Source organism: Pongo abelii, chromosome 6 (assembly GCF_028885655.2).
Source record: "Pongo abelii isolate AG06213 chromosome 6, NHGRI_mPonAbe1-v2.0_pri, whole genome shotgun sequence".
NCBI lineage: Eukaryota > Metazoa > Chordata > Mammalia > Primates > Hominidae > Pongo > Pongo abelii.
Genome location: NC_071991.2, coordinates 480,004 through 488,749, shown reverse-complemented (window position 1 = coordinate 488,749; position 8,746 = coordinate 480,004). Strand labels below are relative to the sequence as shown.

Genomic DNA, 8,746 nt, shown 5'->3' with positions numbered 1-8,746 from the left:
CAACTATCCTTCATCCATCCAATCATCCATCCATCCATCCATCCATCCATGCAACATAAGTTCTTGAGCACCTAACAGGGACCTGTCAGTCTGCCAGACACCATGAATTTCTTGCCTTCCTGGAGCTAACCATTAAGAGGGAAAGTTAGACATTAATCATATACAAAAAGGAACGTAATTGTAGACTGAAGTAAGTGCATGAAGGAAATGACAGCAGTGACTAGTGCTGCTTGGGGGCAGATGGGGTGTTAAATGCTTTAGGTTTTAATTCTCACAACCACCCATGGGTAGGTGCTGCCAGAGACCTATGCTTCAAAAATGAAGAAGTTGAGGCACAGGCTCAGGAAGGATCTTACACCAAATCTTGCAAGTGGAGGAGTCAGAATGTGAACTTGGCCCTTCTGAGTTTTTAATCTCTAGGCTATTCGGCCTCTCAGGTAGGTGGGGAGGGTCCATAAGGGCCCCTGATCTGGTCTAGTGGGATCTCTGGAGACTCCCCACAGTGTTATTGAACCCAGGGACCAGCAAGGATGCAGGTGAAGCACAGAGAAGGTGGCCGGCAGGAGGACCTCTGCGTGGTAGTGCTCATTCAAGGCAGGAGGGCACTAAGAAGCAGGACCGGCCCCAGCGGTGGGGAGGGGAGGGTGGGGAGGAGAGGAGGGTGGGAAGGGAGGGAGGAGGGTGGGGAAGGGAGGACGGTGGGACAGGAGGAGGGCTGCCCACTGTCCTGGCCCCCCAGAGGCACCAAGCCCTCGCCGTCAGTATCCAAACCTTTACAAGTTAGACAGAGTCGGTCTTCACTGGAGGGGGCATTCCTGGGCCCAACTGCTCTTCAGAGCCTGCTGGAAGCAATTAATTAGCGGGACCAGGTACCTGTGTCCTGCTGGGCTGGCCCCACCTCGGCCTTCCTCCGGAGCTCCTGCAGCCCCAGGGAATCTGTTGCCAGCTCGTGGGTCTGAGATCTGCAGGGGCTCACACTTAAACTGTGGTGCCCTCTGACCTGGCCTGACTTCCATGGGAACCCATGGCCTGAGGGGAGAGGAAGGATGGTGCCAGGCTTCGGAGAGGGGCTGTTTTCTTTTCAGGCTCCCTGGAGCCCTGGCCGGCTGCCTCCCCTCCCAGGTTCCACCTGGACTCCTACCTGCCCTCCACAGGGCCCTGCCTGGCCCCCTTTTCCCATCAATCAGAAAACAGTGACCTGGCCTGCACCTGACACTTCCTCCACCTCCCCTGGGCCTGGCCTCGGGCTCCTCAGCAGCCCTGGATTTGGCCTGGAGCCAGGGATTTGGGCAGAGGAGAGCCCTTGCTCCGGACGAGGAGAGGCAGTTCAGGGCCTGGAGGGGACCGGGTAAGCTCAGCCTGGGGCTTCTCCGGGAGGCTGGCAGCTAGAGAGCCCTGTCTCCAGGGGCAGACATGCACACAGGGAGAGACAACTTGCAGTCAGCAGCCATGCGGGCCCCGGGAGTGCCTCCTGTCCTCACCAGGGTGGTGGTGGGGGCACCAGAGGTCCCAGCCGCCATGCTGCCCCACCCTGATCCTCGGCCTACACTCGCTCCTGGCCCTGCCTACCTGAGCTGCCCCTGCCTTGGCTCCCAGGGGCTGTCGGGCCCATCTGTATGGCTGCCCCCCACCCGCGAGCCCCTCCTTTGGAGAAGCACCTGTCAGTGTGAGTCTAGGGCTGGGACCTCCCGGGGCTCCTTTTTGGGTTCCCTGGGCGATTGCACCCCAAATGTTGTTTCCTAGGTCTGAGGGAGAGAGGTTCTCTATCTCGCTGCTCAGACGGCCCTGGCCAGGTAATCTCCCTCTTGAGCTGGGGGTGGGGGCACTGAGACGCCGTCCCAGGGCCTCTTCCTCCTGCTCTGCTGCCTCCAGGAACTGAGAACAGCCCCCTGCCCCCCAGGGCACTTGCCCTCGCCGTTTCACCGCAGCACACAAGTGCTCACAAGCTCGGCAGTGACTAAAAGCCAGGAAGGGCTGGGGAGGCCGGGAGCCTTCTGGGTGAACCCTGTGTTGATGAGGCTGACAAAGCTCTGGGCTGAGCCCCACACTCCTTTCCTGACGCTCCGATTTCAAGGCTTCTCTTAGATGGGGCCGCTTTCTAGGAAGGGAGGTTGGGGGGTCTTCCCTGCCCGCTGGCCGGGGGAGGGTGGATATGAGTGGCCAGCCCAGCACCCCCTGCGCCTGTCTCGCCTGGAGCCGGCTTGGCCCCAGTACTGGCTTTCTGGAAAACAAACCTAACTTGAAATCCTTGGAAAAGGGTGCCTGGTGCAGACCACCCTGTGTCACTGCCTGGAAACCATGACTGGGGAGGGGCAGCCTCTCTGGGGGGTCCTCAGAGCCGGCAGAGGCTGACTCGTGGCTGAGGCTCGGCTCTGGCTCCGGCTCTGGGGTCGCCTTCTGTGACCCTCCAGCTGATGGTGGTGGAGGCAATGGTAGCAAAGTTTTACAAAGCTCTTCCTGGCCCCTGGTGCTGTGGACTGGGCCGGTGATGCAGTTGGTGCTGTATCACCCTCAGTACACAGATGAGGAGTTGGAGCTTTGCTGGGTCTCGTGCGCAGGGGGCAACAAGGGAAGGAGCGGCCCACCCAGCCCTTTCCAAAGCTCTGTTGCTCTGTTTCCAAACCTTCCAGGCACCACGTTTATTGATGTGTTTGCCTCTGTCGCTCTGTTTCCAAACCTTCGAGGCACCATGTTTATTCATGTGTTTGCCTCTCCCGTGAGGTTGTAAACACCATGAAGAGAGCAAGGATGTTTTATCTGCCTCTGTCACAGATTTTCAGAGCCTGGCACAAAGCCTGGCAGAGTAGCTGTTCGCACAACACCTAACGTTCCATCAAAGAAGATCCGCAGACAGCACGGGAGCGAATGGAAGGATGTTTCACACCAGTCGCCATTAGGAGGACACAAGGTAAAGCCGCAATCAGACACCACTACCTGGCGATCAGACAGCCAAATAAAAAATACTGACCGTACCAATCCCTCCTCCCCTCTTCCCTCCTTCCCTCCTCCTTCCTCCTTCCCTTCCCTTTCCTCCCGCCCTCCCTCCCCCTCCCTCCCTCCTTCCCTCCCTCCTTCCTACCCTCCTTCCTTCTCTCCCTTCTTCCTTCCTTTCTTCCCTCCTTCCCTTCCTTCCTCCCTTCCTTCCTTCTTTCCTTCTTTCCCTCCCTCCTTCCTCCCTTTGTCCTCCCTTCCCTTCCTTCCCTCCCTCCTTTCTCCTTTCCCTCCTTCCCTCCTTCCCTCTCTCCGTCCTTCCCTCCTTTCTTCCTTTCCTCCCCCCTCCCTCCCTCCCTTCCTCTTGGGAAACCCTGGTCCTTCCCATAGCCCTGAAGGGTGCTGTTCCTCTGGGAGGGGCTTTGCGACTCAGAAGGGCAGCAAAGACTTCCTGCATTGGGTGAGATTCAAGCACGAGGGACCCAGACCTTCATCTCAGATGAACATAAGAACGACCACCAGGCAAGTTCTGATTTAGAGTCACAGACTCCAGGCTGAGCCCTCAGGAGCCCTGTGTCACCATCTGGCTCAGCAAACTCAAGGTACAAAGGGAGGTGGATGAGGATACCCTCGGACCGCCCTGCATGGGGACCTGGAGCCCAGGCCTCGCCCCAGCCGCTCTGTGTCCACCTCCCCCAGGTCCCTCTCTCCCCAGTGTTTGAGATGATGGTATCATTTCCTGGTCCCCAGGGCTGCCTTTCCCTGTAGCATCTGCCTGCAGAGCCTCACTCCGCCGACGTGCAGCCCCCCAGGTGAAGCAGCCCTGTTTCAGGAGGAAGACCCAGTTTATTTCTGCACGTGTTTGGAGTATGGATTCCAAAGACATGAATCATTCACCTCTCTGCTTGCTCTACTCCTCAGACATTTTGGGGTCAGGAGAAATGGCTGAATTAATTTTGTGTTTTAATGTGATAAAAACAGCAGCAAGACTGGGTGCGGTGGCTCACACCTGTCATCTCAGCACTTTGGGAGGCTGACGCGGGTGGATCACCTGAGGTCAGGAGTTTGAGACCAGCCTGGCCAACATGGTGAAACCCCATCTCTACTGAAAATACAAAAATTAGCCGGGTGTGATGGCGGGTGCCTGTAATCCCAGCTACTCGGGAGGCTGAGACAGGAGAATTGCCTGAACCCGGGAGGCAGAGGTTGCAGTGAGCCGAGATTGCGCCACTGCACTCCAGCTCGGGCGACAGAGTGAGACTCAGTCTCAAAAAAACAAAAACAAAAACAAAATAAAAAAACCCACAAAACAAAAAACAAAAACAAAAACAAAACAGCAGCCAAACAGTGCTGTGGTTCCCCCACCCAGCCACACATGCAGGCTCCTCCACGGTGGCCGTGGCGGAGGGTCTCACGTAGCCCCTGAGGGAGGCAGCTGGAACATGCACTTCTTCCAGGGACACCCACGGGGGGGCCCAGCTCTGCTCACCCTCTGAAGCCCACGAGGGCCGCTGGCGCTGTTCTCCTAAAAGACCTCCAGGGAGGTTTGCGATGCCTCCTGCCGCCGTCTGAGGGCTCGGGCTCCAAGCCCTGAAAGCTCTTGCCTCTGTGCCGTTAGGACTCCGGCAGAAAACAGGGTGCTCAGCAATGTCCTGGGGGCAGGTGAAGCAGCCGCGGGCGGGGCGTGTGGCCTGTGCAGTGCTGAGCCCAGCACCGTGGGGATGGGAAGACGGATGTCCTGGGGGCCTCTGAGGGGTTGATTCTCTCACGTCCTGAGGGCCACAGGTCCGGGGCCCTGGTGTTGCAGGACAGGCTCCTTCTGGGGGTTGAAGCAGAATGTGTCCTGGTCCCTCTCACTGGCTTCTGGATGGCCGTCATCTCCCTGTGTCTCTTCCCATCTTCTTCCCTCTGTATGAGCCTCTCTCTGGGTCCAGGTTCCCCCTTTCCATGAGGACGGCAGTCCCACCAGATCGGGGCCTCCAGTGACCTCACCTTCCCTCAGTCTCATCTGCAAGGGCCCTGTCTCCAAATGAGGTCACATTCAGGGGTCCTGGGGGTTAGAATTTGGACATATGAATATTTGGGGGGCACAGTCCAGCCCATAAGAGACATGAAGTGAGGGACAGTGGAGTCAGGCTGGGGCCTTGAGAGCACCTGGCATGTCCCCGTCTTACTCTCTCGCCACCTCCCGTCTTAGCCAGGCCCCGGCAGGACAGCCGGGCCCTTGGCTGTGGAGCACACGTATATCTGGCCTAGGGCCCTGAAGGGCTGCGGGGTGAGGCCTGCAGGAGCCGGAGGTGCTGGCCGCTCTCCTGAACCACCCAGATGACCAGCAGACCCGCCCCACAAGGCCCACACCCACTCCAGGCACCAAACCGCAGCTCTTCCTCCCAAGTCCAGACCACGTCCTCCTGTGGCCAGCCCTGACCCGGAACCACACTGGGAAGGGGCTTTGGGAAACATCCCAGCTTCCCTGTGCTGCCATGGCCTGCCACCCTGGCCTCCCTTGGTGCTGGTGGTGTAGCCTCCGCCTCGGCCTCCCACAGTGCTGGATGGTATAGACTCCCGCCTCGGCCTCCCACAGTGCTCTCGCCTCACGCCCCGGCCTCCCACAGTGCTGGTGCTCTAGCCTCCTGCCTCGGCTTCCCACAGTGCTGGTCCTACAGCCTCATGCCCTGGCCTCCCGAAGTGCTGGTGATGTAGCCTCTCGCCCCAGCCTCCCGCAGTGCTGGTGCTGCAGCCTCACGCCCCAGTCTCCTGCAGTGCTGGTGGTGTAGCCGCTGCACCCGGCCCCTTGTGCATCTTGTATCCTCTCCTGGATCTCAGGTGACCCAGCTGTGCCCCACCCTCCCCAGCCTTGCTGAGAAGCCTCCACAGAGCCAGGACCAGAGCGTGTGACCCTGAAGCTCCCGGAAGAGTTCCGGGTCAGTCTTACATCACTGACCTCCTATCCGCCGGGGCTCTTTGTTACAAACTACGAGAGTAGATGGTGGTGGATGATGGGACGGCTGACGGCAGGAGGGCTGGGGCCACTGCAGAGCCACATGACGCCTGGGGTCCCAGCCAGGGCAGGGCCGTCCCCCGGGTGTCTTTAGGACGACACTGCTGTTGCTGTGAATAATTTCTAAAGTGTCCCAGCGCCTTCATCTGTCCCTCAAGATTCAAATCCCTGGACAGAAGCCCATCCCAGAGAGAGAGAGGGAGGCTCCACGTCTGAGGGGGAGCCCAGCTCCTCCTGCCCCCGACACATGCTCCACGTGCATGGCCGGGGGCTTGGGTGTGTTGGGAGGCCAAGACCCTGACAGCCCAATCAGCAAAATCCCACGCTTGTGTGGCCAACCTTGATCCACCCCCGCCCCCTCCTAACACACATCCTGCCTGCCTGAGTGTGCTTCCCGGCTGCCTGACCTTTGGCCTCCGGCACAGCCGTGTCCCTGGGCTCCAGCCAGTGGGATTCGGGGGATTTCCAAGCCTGGCCCTACTCCTGCCCCACCATGGTCCTCGCCCTCTTTCTCTGAGTGGAGAATTCGGAGGGGCCAAAGGCAGCACAGCAGAGCTGGGTCAAGTGGAGCCTGGATCCCTGCATGACCGCGTGGACTGCTGCCCACTATCTGGGAACAGTCCAGGTTGGCCTTCCCCTGAGTGAGAAATGAACTGTACTGTGTCAAGCTGGGGAGTGTGAGGCTCCATTAGAGCAGCTAGAGTTACCCACCTCAACAAACGCAACTCGCGAGCCAGCTAAGGGCACGATCCACTTTATGGATGAAGAATCTGGCAGGATGACAATTCGTGTCTTCAAAAAATATCACGCAGCCAATTTGTGGAGAAGGTCATACCTAACCCCAGTCTCAGGGTGCTGGAGCGTGGGCTGGAGAGGACAGCGGGGAATCCTGAAGCAGAGGCTGCAGGTACAGCCGACTGTCCCCAGAACTCACTTTGTCCCAGATCTTGTCAGCAGGCCCTGGGATTGCCCCAGAAGGAGCCCAGCCCATGTCTTTGAATCCAGATCCTGTGCTCTGTTGACAAAAGGACTTCTTATCAAAAAGTTAAGGTTTTTGATTATAAAAGAAATACATATTCACTTTAGACAGAGTAGCACAAAGAAAAAATGACAAACTTCCTATAATCCTTCTATCCAGAAATCATTATTGTAAACATTTTTGGATATTTCCCTCCATGTCTTCTTGTTTCTTTCTTTTAGAGATGGGGTCTCGCCATGTTGCCCAGGCTGGAGCGCAGTGGTGCAATCACAGCTCACTGCGACCTTGGAATTCGAAGCTCCAGTGATCCTCCTTCTTCTACCTCCCCAGCAGCCGGGGAAACAGGCACGCACTACTATGCCTGGCTAATTAGAAAAGGGTTTTTAAAAGAGATGGGATCTCACTATGTTGCCCAGGCTGGTCTTGAACTCCTGGGCTCAAGTGATCCTCCCGCCTTGGCCTCTCAAAGCACTGGGATCCCAGTTGGGAGCCACCATGCCAGCCCAGTCTTTTCAATATCAGTCTCTTTATCTCTGTTTCAGGCATTTCTGGTTGTTCCCCGAATTCAATGGCCTCCCCCTGGCTGGCTGACGGACTCCTGTTGTCATTTCGTCAACTGTGGGGTGGGGCGTGAGGTGGACACGGGGCTGAGCTGCCTAGAGCTCCTCGAAGGAGGGCAGGCTGTTGCCCGGTTGCTGGGTGATGTCAGCACCTCCAGGATCCTTGGCTGCAGGGAGCTTCACGCCCTTCCCAGGGCAGCCCACGACCACTGATGCATCCAGGCGGGTGCACAGGCCCAGCAGTCCTGGCCCAACCCACTTGCGGCAACTCCGCCAGCTCCCAGCCTCAGAGCTTCTTGTGGGCAGGCCGTCCACTGTTGCACCTTCCTCACCCACCCTGCCTCCTCCCTCCCCTCCACAGGTGCTGACTGGGGAACATCCTGACACACCTCCTGGCTGCTGGGCTGCACCTCCGTCTGCCTCCTGGACCCAGGGACATTCTCAGCCAGCCTGGGCCCCTGTGCAGCCCCGTGGGGCAAATGCCGAGCAGTCCAAAGCGGCAGCCCCGGTAGCTCCATTCGCCTGGCCCGCCACCGACTCACACGTGGGTGGGAGACAATTCTGGCCATGAGACCGGAGGGAAGCCTGCCCAGGGCTCCTGGGAGCATCTTCCCGGCTCTCAGAATGGGGCACAAGGCTGGGTGCAGTGGCTGATGCCTGTAATCCTTGCACTTTGGGAGGCCGAGGCAGGGGGATCGCTGGAGGCCAGGAGTTCGAGACCAGCCTGGGCAACATAACGAGATCCCCATCTTTACAAAAATAAAAAAAAAATTATCTAGGCGTGGTGGTGCATGCCTGTGGTCCCAGCTACTCAGGCGGCTGACGTGGGAAGATTGCCTGGGCCCTGGAGGTTGAGGCTGTAGTGAGCTATGACCACACCACTGCACTGCAGCCTGAGTGACACAGCCAGACCCCATCTTTAAAAAAATAAAATAAAAATAAAAAGTCATAAAAGGGGCAGAAGGCAGGGATGGCTTTAGAGGGTGGTGGATGAGGACGTGATGCCTGGAGCTATGGCAGTCCTCTTGTGACCATGAGGGGACAATTATGAGGTCTGAGGCCAAGCGAGAATGGCAGCGTAGAGAGGAGAAGGAATCCCAGCTCCTGTGATGTCACAGAATCACTGAGTGCACACCTGGAACTTCCTGTCATGTGATATAGCACACCTCCTTCACGTAAAGCCACCGTGCATCAGTGCCTCTGTATGTGTGTGCATATGTGGCGGCTTGTGTGCGGATTCCCCGCTTAACATCGAAACAAGCCAAAGGTCACTCC

General features: G+C 58.0%; 1 long non-coding RNA gene across 5 annotated transcripts; it reads left to right on the top strand.

Annotated features, from left to right (window-relative positions):
• The first annotated feature begins 238 nt into the window (after positions 1 to 238).
• On the top strand, positions 239 to 8,333 carry LOC129053676 (uncharacterized). 5 transcript variants are annotated; one of them, XR_008518447.1, is made up of 6 exons: positions 239 to 437; positions 1,744 to 1,793; positions 2,773 to 2,908; positions 3,322 to 3,533; positions 3,631 to 5,855; positions 7,833 to 8,333. It is a non-coding gene; the product is annotated as an uncharacterized LOC129053676 (long non-coding RNA). The 5 variants fall into 5 exon arrangements; XR_008518448.1 differs by lacking the exon at positions 239 to 437 and adding an exon at positions 799 to 1,348; XR_008518445.2 differs by lacking the exon at positions 239 to 437 and having other exon boundaries at positions 1,359 to 1,793; positions 3,631 to 3,862; positions 5,758 to 5,855; positions 7,833 to 8,325.
• The last annotated feature ends 413 nt before the right edge of the window (positions 8,334 to 8,746 follow it).